Here is an 11,899-nt window from a genome sequence, read left to right as displayed (position 1 = left end):
AAGAAAGAAAGAAAGAAAGAAAGAAAGAAAGAAAGAAAGAAAGAAAGAAAGAAAGAAAGAAAGAAAGAAAGAAAGAAAGAAAGAAAGAAAGAAAGAAGGAAAGAAAGAAAGAAAGAAAGAAAGAAAGAAAGAAAGAAAAAGAGAAAGAAAGAAAGAAACAAGGAAACAAAGAAAGAAACAAAGAGAAAGAAACAAAGGAACAAAGAAAGAAACAAAGAAAGAAAAGAGTGAGTAGTAGAGGGAAAGAAACCAGCTAGGTGCAGAAGCTGGTACATGGGGTTGGGGGAAGGTCATTGTAACCTTATTCCAGGGAGCCCAGACTCAGGTTTACAAAGCAATAACTAGCTTGTGGCCTATAATTCGGCCCAAGGCCAAGTGGAGTTGGCCTCCAAAGTTGCAGGGAAGAGGACTCTGAACTCTGCAGATCCCGCCCTCCTGTCCCGCCCCCACCACTCCAGATCCCCAAGGGTACCCTTCTCAGCTACATACAAGCACCCTGGGAGAGTCCTGTGAGTTATTTTGCTAAGGAAATATCTATTAATTGCATTGAAACAATAACGAGGTACAAACGTGGTCTTCCAGCCTGGCAAGCCTGACCCCATCCATCCCCAGCACAGGCCAGTTTCTCTGTAACCCGAGCCAACAGGCCAAACTCCTTCAGAGCTACAGGGTGAAACGCCTGTTTATTTGGGTAAGGCACCAAACTAAGCAATTTTTTAAGGTTTCAACATTTTCTGGAAAACCAGCTGCACTGAATTTGGCTGAAAACATTTGTTAAAGTCACCCACAAATGAGAAAGAGAATGAGTCAAGCTGACTATGCAATGAGGCAAAGCTCTCAATTTTCCTTAAACAAGATTGGCTTCCTTTCTTGATCCCCGTTCTATCTGGGGCTGCCTGTGGGGGATTGTTTCATGCCATAAACAAAGGGAGGGAGGAGTTACCCATAGTATGGCCTAGAGAATGGCCCCTCTTTACCTGACACAGACAAATAGGGTTCATCCACCTGAAGCAAGGAGGAACAGGTCAGAATCTGCCCTTGGAGCAGACTCAGAGAGAGGAGCCCAGGAAGCTTTGGCGAGCCAGCCCAGACAGAATTGTCACTTTCTCATCACTCAGGCCTAAGGGCACGAGGGCCCAGGTGGATTTTTACAGGTGAATTGGCTTTGCAATGTCTCTGACAGACCAGGGTGAGAATTGGAAAATCTCAATTTTGATTAAATCACTGGTATCAAGTGGCATAGCTGGCCATGGAGGGTTCAGGAAACCCCTGAAATGTGTGACCCCCCCACTCCCCAGTGGAGATGCGTCCTCAGGAGAACTGGTATCAATCAGGCTGAACCTGAAAGATTCACCTCCTGGGTCTCCCAACGAGTAACTGAGCAGAACCACATTTTAAGATTCAAGAAATCCCAAATTGGGTTTTCCCAAGTATGTCCTGTTCTTTCTCTTTGGAACCTGCAATAAGATTACAACTAGAAGTTGCAATATCCTGGCTAAAGGCACTGTCTCCGTGGGTGACTCTGGCATGAGGGAGGCCAGTGCTGGGGTGCAAAGAGAGAAGGGAGCAAGGTGGGGAGAGTTCGAGAGGAAGCCAGCTGGGCTGACCAAAAGGGAGATAATGAAGTCACACAGTAGCTTCTCCACTCATCAACGGTCTGGGCTAACTCCCTCCCTCACTGGTTCAGCTGCTCTGTGCTCCTAAAGATTGAGCAGGAGTTTGGCAGCTTTCTAAATGCCAGCACCTTGGCCCATGGCTTGCCTTCATTTTAGCTCTGTGACCAAACTGCAGAAAGACACAAACAAGACACATTGAAGTTGCCTCTTCTTTTGGGGGAGCAGGGGGGAGGGCCCCCAGGATGAAATCAAGTTTAGCAGACGCCTAGTCCCTCCCCTTATGGAGCTCACATTGGAATGCACAAAGAAGTCTTAAGATAGGAAATCCCCAAACATGAGGCTGAAAGCTCTCCAGTCATTCCCTTCCCAAGTGATCAGTGACACGAATCAGTTTGTGTGAACTGATAAGACAAAATCAGAAAGGAGTTCTTTTATTTGGAAAATCATCCAAGCACAAGAATGTAAAATGTAGCCTTCCTCCTACACCTAATATCGGAGTGGAGGGTGTCGGGGAACAACGTTCTCTCTAGCAGAGAGCTGGACTTAGAGGAACATTTCAAAGCATCCTTTCTGCACTTCACAGATATTTGACTGAATCAGTAATTTGCCCCCTCTGGGCCTCAGTTTTCTCATCTATAAAATGGGCTACCTCATCAGGTCGTTATGAGAATCAAATGAGCTCATGATTGTAAAGCACTTTCCAAAGCTTATAGTTCTATGGACGTATTAGCCATGATGGTGAAGATAAAGAAAAGGAAAAAAAAAGGGTAGAGGATGATGATGAAGGTAAAGATCTTATATCACTTCTAAGTGACCCTGAAATCTCACCAAGAGCAAGGCCTCCCTGGCTCTGTGACTTTATTTACCCGGTGGACATTCCTTCCAACAAGGCCACTCCAGCTCCAGGCTGGGCTCCAAGTACTGCTGTCCCAGCTTCACAGATGAAGAATCTGAGTCTCAGGTCCAGAGATCCCCAGGCAGGATTTATCCCCTGGCCTCACCCTTCCCCCATTCTTCATCAACCCTTGCTAGCAAGTAGGTGTTCCATTAACATTTTTTATGGTTGGTTCAGCAAGCCAGTCAAGTTTCTACCTCTCACATCATCCAGGAGGAATGTCAGACTGAGTTCCTCCTTTCAAACAGAATTCTGTGGAATTCCAGGGTTGCCAGCCCTCGGATGGGCAAGGATGGCCTAGGAAACACCAAGAACCAAGTTTTCCTGTTTGGCCTCCCCCTTGACATTTCCCAGAAGCGTCCAGCCAAACATATCTATTTCTGTGGCCGATCTGTGGGACACCATTAAGTCTCTGAGCCCCGTCCAGGGGGTTCTGAAGCCTCCTGACCAGCCCCACTTCTAGGAGCAAAGTGAGCAGACTGGAGTTGGCCTGTTCTCTCAGTCTGTGGGCGCCACAGTGAGCACCTCCTCTCCGTTCCATCTCCAAATCACCCCAGCTCTAGAGGGAGTAAACAGAGAAATCGGCTGAAGGAGAACGAAAAGCTGGTGTGTTAATCACGTCCTGCCCCTCGAAGCCCCCAGTTATGCAGACCCCATCTCCTGGCCTCAGATTGTTTTCTCCCTGCCTTTCAGAAGTGACAGAGAAAAATCCCTGCCTTCGCTGAAGTCACCGCAGACAAATTAATATCATTTTTCATATACATTTGTTTGGGGAAACTTGAAACTGTAGCAAAGCTTTTGGCTTCATTATTTGAATTAAGTCTGGAACTCCTGCAGCTGTCCGCTGTCAGACACTAGAGCCGCGGCCTCCTTGCAGCTGGGCCCTCGCGCACACGTTTCACCTGGTGACTCCACAATGTTTTAATATAAAAGTTCGTGATCGCCCAGCGTATGCTCAAGGCTCCTTCGGAGCTCCTCGCAACAGAAGGGGTAACAATTAGTAGTTTTGTTTTCTTGGGGCTGTGTGCTTCAAGTGGAAAGTTTTTCCTGGGCAGCTTCCAAAAAGCTTGTTGCGAGTTCCTTGACCTTTGTAGAGTTTGGAACCGATGAACCACATTGCCTTCCCTGAGAGCGTCAGGCACGGAATAAAAAAGGGGGAAAAATCACATCATTTTTCATTGTGGCCAGATGAGGCCTGAGTGAAGGAACACAGAACAGGAAGGAGGGAACATGTGAAATATGGGTTGGGGAGCTGGAATGTGAGACTGCCCACAGGGACCACTTTCCTTCTTCATGCCTCTTCTTCTCCTCCTTCTCTTCACCCCCTTCCATCTCCCTTCTCCTCTCCATCTCTTCATTTTTTTCAAAATGTTTTCCCAGAACAGGCAGTTTGTAGACAGATCTGGGTCTTAGTCTGCCACCCCAAGGGCCCCAGTGTCAAGAAATGGTGATAGAGCAGCACTCATTTAGGCAACATCTGTAATGAATTGAGTGATTATTAATAGCTCAATCTGCCAATCTGCCACTGTGAATTTCTGACATCAGAGGGGCCAGGAACTGGGAAGGTTCACAGCGGAGAAGTGAAGATGGGCAGAGCACTGGGGATGCATTGCAGGTGAAATGCCTTTATGAGTTTATAATTGTCAAGCCCTCCTTGCTTGGGGATGGGGGTCAGGTTTATTCTGGGGGGGAATTGAGCTAATTCTCCTCAGCCCAAGCTTAGAACATAGTAAATGCTTAAGAAATGTCAGTTGACCTATTGATTAATCCATCCAATTCAATTCAGGAGGCATCTGTTAATCACCTACTGTGTGCCATGCATTACATTTGGTAATCAGAAGTTCCAAAAAAAGGAACTGCCCTTGTCCCCTTACATGGGGGTGGAGGGTGCCGCATGTTTCCAGACAGGGAAATAAACATTACTATTACAAAAGGTCATAACATTATTCAAAGGGAGCTCGAGGAAGGACACACATCTGTGGATGTTAGCAAAGAGCCTTAGGCCAGAGGTCACAGCTGAGCGGCCTCTGAAGAGAGCCAAGGATGCTTAGCGGTGTGGGTCGGGAAGGAGAATATCCTGAGTCCAGGAGGCTCAGGCCGCTTGTCAGAGCCGAAGGCATCCAGGGCCTTTGGTTCATAGGATGCCTTGTGGGGGCTTGAAGCTCCGTGAGGCCCAGCAGTGATGGAAGCTGGAAAGGTTAGAGAAGCAAACTCTTTCTTGTTCTGAAGGCAAGTGACCTCGAACAGGCAAAATGATGGTAAGAATTCCTCCCAAGACCCTGGGCCTGCTGGTCGGTCAGCCACCACCTTGGGAGGAAAACAGATCTCCCTTCTCCAAGGTTCCCACCTAGACCTCCTTTTTGTGATTACTTTGTCCCTAAAAATCGCCCTCTGAATGGCTTAACCATTTCTCCCCACACCCTGCAAGCCCCCAGGAAGTGCTTTGTCCTCCCCTCTGACTCAAGCTAGATCCCACTCTGGTGTGTCCAGGAGGAGCTGGAAGCGGGCCTTGGCCTTTCACTCCTGCCGTCACTGATTCCTCCTCTTCAGGAAGAGGTTGGTCTTTGGTTTACAACTCCTCGATCTCAGTGTACCTGCTCTCCCCAAAGCACCAAAGCTTTGTGTGATTCACTGGGGGTACAGCAGGCGAAACCTGGAATGGCATCATCGAGTCTAAGGCAATATTATAATAAGTTTACCTTCCAGGCTGCCTGGGACTGGTTAAGAGAAGCTGATCATATGCACAGACCAGATGAGCCACAGTGAGAAGTCAACAAATATGGCAGTTGAATGTTTGACATATACTTGAAAATACAAAGTAATGTGTGTGTGTGTGGGGGGGTCTCTATTCATCAAGAACGACTAGGAAAGCTAGAAAGTAAATTGGTAAAAATTAGATTTAGACAAAGGGCAGCAAGGCAGCACAGTAGATTTCAAATACAAAACATGAATGCAGCTTAACAAAGGAGAAAATTTGTCAAGTGGGGAAATCTTTGATTCAAATACCTCTTAAAAGTCTGGTATTCAATATATAGGGAATTGACATAAATATATGTGTGTACACATGTGTTTATATATACATGTACAATGTACATGTGTACATGTTTGCATGCATGATATACTGTGTATGCCTATGTGTGTGAAGCATGTATGCAAATACCTTAACCTAACAAGTGCCTTTGAATGGCAGTCCCCTTGCCCTGGAACTTATCTTTTCTTACCTCTCCCTTGTGACGTCCCAGGCCTCTTGCCTCAAATGAGCCTTTCCCAGGTGTCTTAGCTGCTGGTATCTTCCTAGATCTTTGAAGTCCCCAGCATCTACTCTGTATAAAATTGTACCAACTTCGTTCTTTGCATGTTTGCCCCTGTTAGACCATGAGCCCCTTGAGGGCAGGGATGCTCAATCTGTCACTTCACATCTTCAGTACTTGGCATAGTGACTAGCACAAAGTAAGCTTTTAAAAATATCTAGTAATTGAATGCCTGAAATAAGGAATAAAAGGACAGGAAAAACATTTTGTAGAACAAGAAATCCAAATGCTCATTGATGGCAAAAAACATCTCCTCTAAACACTAGTAATAAGAGAATTACAAATGAACATAATTCTGAATTTTTGTCTTAACACTTTTCAAATTAGAAAAGAAGGTAAAAACAGCGGTCAGTGGTGCAGGGGGTGGGAGAAAAACTGTTGACAGAGATATTAATTGATACAACCAGCCAGAGAAAAGTCGCTGAATTATTTAATTCATGCCCTTTGACCTGGCAGTCTTACCACTGCCATTTACGTTAAGGAGGTAAAGGAAAACAAAAGTCGCACACATGTAATACAGTATAAGATATGTATAAGATGCAGACACCTGTGATGCATGCATATTATCTACGTATTAACAGCAGCATTCACATTAGCAGGGGAAACAAAAGCTAGAAAGAACATACAGGCACAATGATCAGAAAAGTCCTGACTGCGCTGTTATGAGGCAGGTAAGGGCCCAGCAAGTAGAGCTCTGGCATGGGGCAGGAAGGCATGAGTTCAAATTCAGTCCTGGACATTGACTAGCTGTGTGACCCTGGGCAAGGCACCTAACCCCATTTGTCTGCTTTCTCAACTGCAGAATGAAATTTAAATTAGCATCTAAGGTAGTTGTGAGGATAAAATTATGTAGCATTTATGAAGTGCTTGACATTGTGCCTGTAACATAGCAGGTATTATTATTAGATCATCGTATGTGCATGCGTGTATGTGTATGCATACATATATATGTTTGTATATATAAATGATATATACACATATGCCCTATATGTCATGGATTGTTATTGATCTGACCAAAATTATGAATCTGAGGAATTCAGAGGAACATGGCAGGCTTCAGTGAAATGAGACTGCGTGAAGGAAGCCGAGCGGAGAAGGAGACGGGTGTCTAGTGACTACTGTGATGAAGGGAACTAAGCACTAAGCCAGCCGCTCCACACTGGGATGCAGTGAAGGAACGAGGTGGGGAGTGCAGGGCCAGGGCCTGACCCTCACCTCCCTCCAGAGATGGGCGGCTGTAACTGCCAATGCAGTCAGGTTGTCAGAGGCATCACTCCCTGGTCACTTCTGCTTTGTTACAGGGAAAGGTTCAGTGAGTGGGTATGGATTAAGAGGAAATCACTCTGGCATCAAAACAAAAGGCAATGATCTAACTTAAAAAAAAAGGAACATTAAAACTGAAAGGAAAGCACCCAGTGCCTCAGACATTCCAGAATTTAGTGCCTGTTTCCTCACAAGGTAAGCTTGTTCTGAAGCCTAGGGGTCCTTCATTCCCTTTGGGCTTTTGCTGGTCTGGCAGATAAATCAAAACAGCACAAGAAGAGGTGGGGAGCAGTCCAGGACTCTGGAAGACTTTCCCCTTTGAATGCACAAGCCCAGGTCATAGCAGTTGATTAGTGAGGACCTCATTCCCCAGTAATACAAGATCAAAGTCACTATTAAGCCCATTGAGGCACATGGTAAGCTCTCAACAGAGCTGCTTTTCTATACTTTGAGAAGCAATCAGCACTGACTGCATCCTTGTGGCCCGTTGGAGGCCTGAATGGCCATCTGTCAAGCTGCTGGACTGTGCACACTCTGGGAAAGGCTAGCACAAGTGCATGGAGGGGTGAGGATCTGGGGTCGGTGGACACAGTTTTCGGAGAGGCAGATTGGGAGTGGCAAAAAGGAGAGAGACAATCTTCCTAACAATTGGAATTGTCCAGATGAATTGTTCCTGGAGAGATGACCATTTCTTCATGATGCATCTTTACCAAACATGGAAGACTTCTGGTGAGGAAGGTGCTGTAGGCAAAATTCTTGTTGGATTTGAAAGGCTCCCTCCACCAGCAGTAAGATTGTCTTGGACTTACACAGGCTACTGGGACTTGGACTTTTATTCCTGCTTCCCTCCCAAACTACATGTTTCATTGCTTCAGAAGAAGAGCAGCAAAGGCCCAAGGCCCAGAAAGTTTGTGAAGTTCCAGGCCCTTCTGACCATCCCTAGGGAAGGCATTGCAAGCTCTCTACTTGCTGACATTCCATCTGGCTCTGACATCCTGTGACTCCAGGACATAAGCCAGCACCACTTTTGGGGGGGGGGGGGTGCAGTACATGCTGTGGCTTGTCAAGCTGAATTTGAAACACACGGAGTCAGAGAGATGTGGGATTTCATCTCTCTGGGTATCCCTTGCAGCAGTCTACCCTGCTGCTGCCCCATGCTTTCATAGAGAGCTCATCCAAAGAGACCCTCCCCTGGTAGGAAACCTTATGGTGGGAGACCTGGCTATTGACAGATTGGCACTCAGGTTACAGCCATCAGATTATGTCCCCATGCCTAAGACAATGCCTGGCACATAGTAGGTCCTTAACAAATATTATTTGGTTGGAGTCCTTTCATCTGATGAAGCTGCTGTTCCTTTGTAACATCATGTATTATTGTAGTTCAGTGGCATCATTTCCTGGTGACCACCCTCCATGAAGCCTTGTCATGGCACAGAGTGGAGTCTGAGTCATTCAAAGCCATGCCAGTGCAGGTTCTGGCAGATGGCAAAGTGGATAGAATGTTGTATGTGGAGCCAGAAAGACTGGTCCAAACCCCACCTCTGACACTTACTGAATGAGTGGCCCTGGGCAAATCACTTAATATCTCTGGGCCTCAGTTACTTCATCTGTCAAATGGGAACAAGAGAAAGCATAGTTCTTTTATCAAAATGTCACTGTGACTCGAGGTAATCCATGGGGAACCCTTTGGCATTTTTAATGTGAGGCATAAGTTTCAGAGTTCATTATTGCCATCATCATCATTGCCATTGTTCTCATTCTTTTCCTCTTATGTACTACATAGTTCAAGGGTCCAAGGACATACCTCTGCCTTGTTGTGAGGCAGATAGTTTTGGCCCTGGTTCTGCTGTTAGAAATGAGTAGGGGGGGTTTGTTTTGTTTTTTAAATAAAAACGCCAGGGGTATAAGCATGTGTTCTCTGGGTTAATTGATTATTACCATGATCATTTTATTAACAAACTAGAAAGTCCCAGAGATGGACTGGGGGATTGGGCATCCATTGCCCGAGGACCCCACTGGATATGATCTTGGATGCTGATCCCCAGGGTGGCTGTAGTGGGTTGATTTATTCAACCATAGCATCACCTAATAAAGTGAAAAGGGTTTGCAATCAGCCTTGGTTGGGAGCTTGCCCAAATGGACAAGGTTATGAATCCTGGCAGTACATGAAGCAATATACAATTACTGCAGCTATGCTAGACGCTAATCCCATCTCTCCAAGCTCACCCATTACTGCTGTTTCCTCTTGCACCAAATTCCTCTCCATATAATGTCATAGCCAGATTTACCAGCAGCCCTGCCATGTTCCCACAAAGTGATAGCTTAGGATTTCATGCTACTCAAGCAGCCTTTTCTTAAGGACTGTTTTGTACTCAGAGAAAACAACTGCAAACTTTTTAACATTTTAAATGAATGTTACTTTATGATTTAATGCAGTTGTCTTTCTTTGGGTGGAAGAAATGATTCCCAATTGCCCATATTTCATATGTACAATTATAACTACATTGGCCTGAATCCTTTGTAAAATTTCTTTAAAGGCCCACAGAATCTTAAATTCCTCTTCTTGGATCACAGTTAAAAATGGAGACCTGTTTAATCTATTAAAAGTTTGTAAGGGGAAAAAAAAGCAAAATTTTGCCAAACCCAAGTCACTGTGCCATTGCCAAAAATCATGAATCATAGACTACTGAAGGTCAGGCCTTAAACCCCAACATTCCCCCTTCCCTCCCTGTGTCCTCTCATTTGCCTCTCACCTCCCCTTTCGCTGTCTTTACTATCCTCTAGGTCAGGCTCTCAAAGAATGACCATCATGTACCTTCAGCTTCTGGGTACATGAGCCAGCACAAACCCACCCTTTAGTCAAGGCACAAAGCACAGTTTATATCTTCAGAACATAGATGGGGGGGAAGGTGATCAGGTATTTACTAGTAAAAGAAATGAAAAGGAAAAAAAAAAGAGGAGAAAGAGAGAAAGATAAGGAAGAAATTAAGGAGAAAGAGAAGTGAGTAAAAGAATATTGGGGGAGGAGGGAGGGGGAACAGAATAAGTTCCCTTGCTGGGAAGCAAATAGGTGGCAGTGTCCAAAAGGGCCTGCCAAGAGGGGGAGAAAGGTCTCCAGCTTCATGCTCTAGAGATCTGGCTTAAGCTAGTTTTATGAGATATTATCTCATTTGTCCAAAATATGTTTTATTACATGAGAAAGAAAAACTTTGGCTGAATTTTCTGAAATACTAAAACCTTATCCAGTGGTTCTCAAGGGTTTACGAAGCCAGATTCTCGCAGTTTTACAATCCCTTTCTTTTGGAAACTTTCTGAATTGATTCTTGGTCCTGAAGAGTAACTCATCTCTATTCCAAGTCACTTTTATGAGAAAGTGATTTCCTTTTGGAGTTTTACATAGATTGTTGCACTAAAAGCAATGCAACTTTGGGCTTCTCCATAGTTTCAAGCTGAAGTAATGGGAGGGGGCTCCACATGAAACTGGGGGACCTTTTGGCTTTTGTTTTTGTCTTTGTCAAGGATGCCCCATGGAGAGTTTATTTAGTTTAATCAGAAACGTGGCCAGGCCAGTCCAGGCCATCAGGATTGAAGGAAGCTTCCTAAAGTTTCCCAAATGCTTCTCAAGGTGAAATTTGTCTCATCAGGAGTTGGCTTTAGTGTTAGCCTTTTGCTCTGATACTCCTTAGAATCACGGACTTCAGCCTGGAAGGGCCCTCAGACATCATCCTACCCACAGCATCACTCATCCTGCAAAGTCTTTTCTTGAGGCTAAATGCCCCTTCTTCCTCCACTACTTTCCTGGCTTATAGAAGCTGGAAACCCTTCCCCAGACAAGCAGACGTGACTTGGCCCTCCCCAAGTTATCAATGCCCTAAGTAAAATAATGGAGGTGGACAAGGATGAACTAATGCCACATGGAGCTCTTTGGTCCTGGGCAAAGTCATGCCGCCCACTCATCTTGCCAGGCCTGGATAATCATTATACTGCTTTCAATCAGGACAGGATCACAGAAGTTTATTTTTTAAGACACCATTTCATACTCGAATTAAACACCATTAAACTCCAGTGCGTTAAACCCACAGATCTCTGTCCAGCCAAAGCCCTTTTTGGAAGGAAGGTAACAACCATCTACTGAGCACTTGCTGTGTGCCAGGCACTGGGTTAAGCTCTGGAGAAAACAACATGAGCAAAGAGTATGCCCATCGCTGCCCTCAGGGAGCTTCAACACTGACTGGGGAGACAACACGGAAAAGGGAAGAAAGCCAGGGGTGAGGAAGGTGCCCAGGGAGGGGGCGTTCCTGAAGCCGGAGCAGGCTGGCAGCAAGGGGCAGGGCACTGTGGTTCCCCATTCAGAGCCTTCTTGTGTCCTTGGATCTCCGCCCTCCAGCTCTCCTCTGTCCGCGCTCTCTCTCTCTCAATAGACTCAGTCCAGATTTCGAGGTCTTTGTGGGATCCCGACTCCATCATCTAACATGTTAATTATGCTCCACAGTCTGATGCCATCCATAAACCTGCTAAGCATGCCAATTCATTGATTAAAATGCTAAACATCACAGGGCCGAGCACAATTCTCTGGGGCACACCAATGGGGGCCTCAGTCCAAGATGAAATTAATCAGTCAACTGAGCCTTTATTGTGTGCCAGGAACTGTAAGACAGATTAGATAGATAGACAGACAGACAGACAGACAGACAGAGATAGATAGATAGACAGACAGACAGATATATAGATAGATAGATAGACAGACAGACAGACAGATAGACAGACAGACAGACAGACAGACAGATAGATAGACAGACAGATAGATAGATAGA

The sequence above is a fragment of the Petaurus breviceps genome, unplaced genomic scaffold, assembly GCF_028583685.1.
Source record: "Petaurus breviceps papuanus isolate PSGF00001 unplaced genomic scaffold, PetGlider_PUasm1.0 490, whole genome shotgun sequence".
NCBI lineage: Eukaryota > Metazoa > Chordata > Mammalia > Diprotodontia > Petauridae > Petaurus > Petaurus breviceps.
This window is presented reverse-complemented; position numbering follows the sequence as displayed.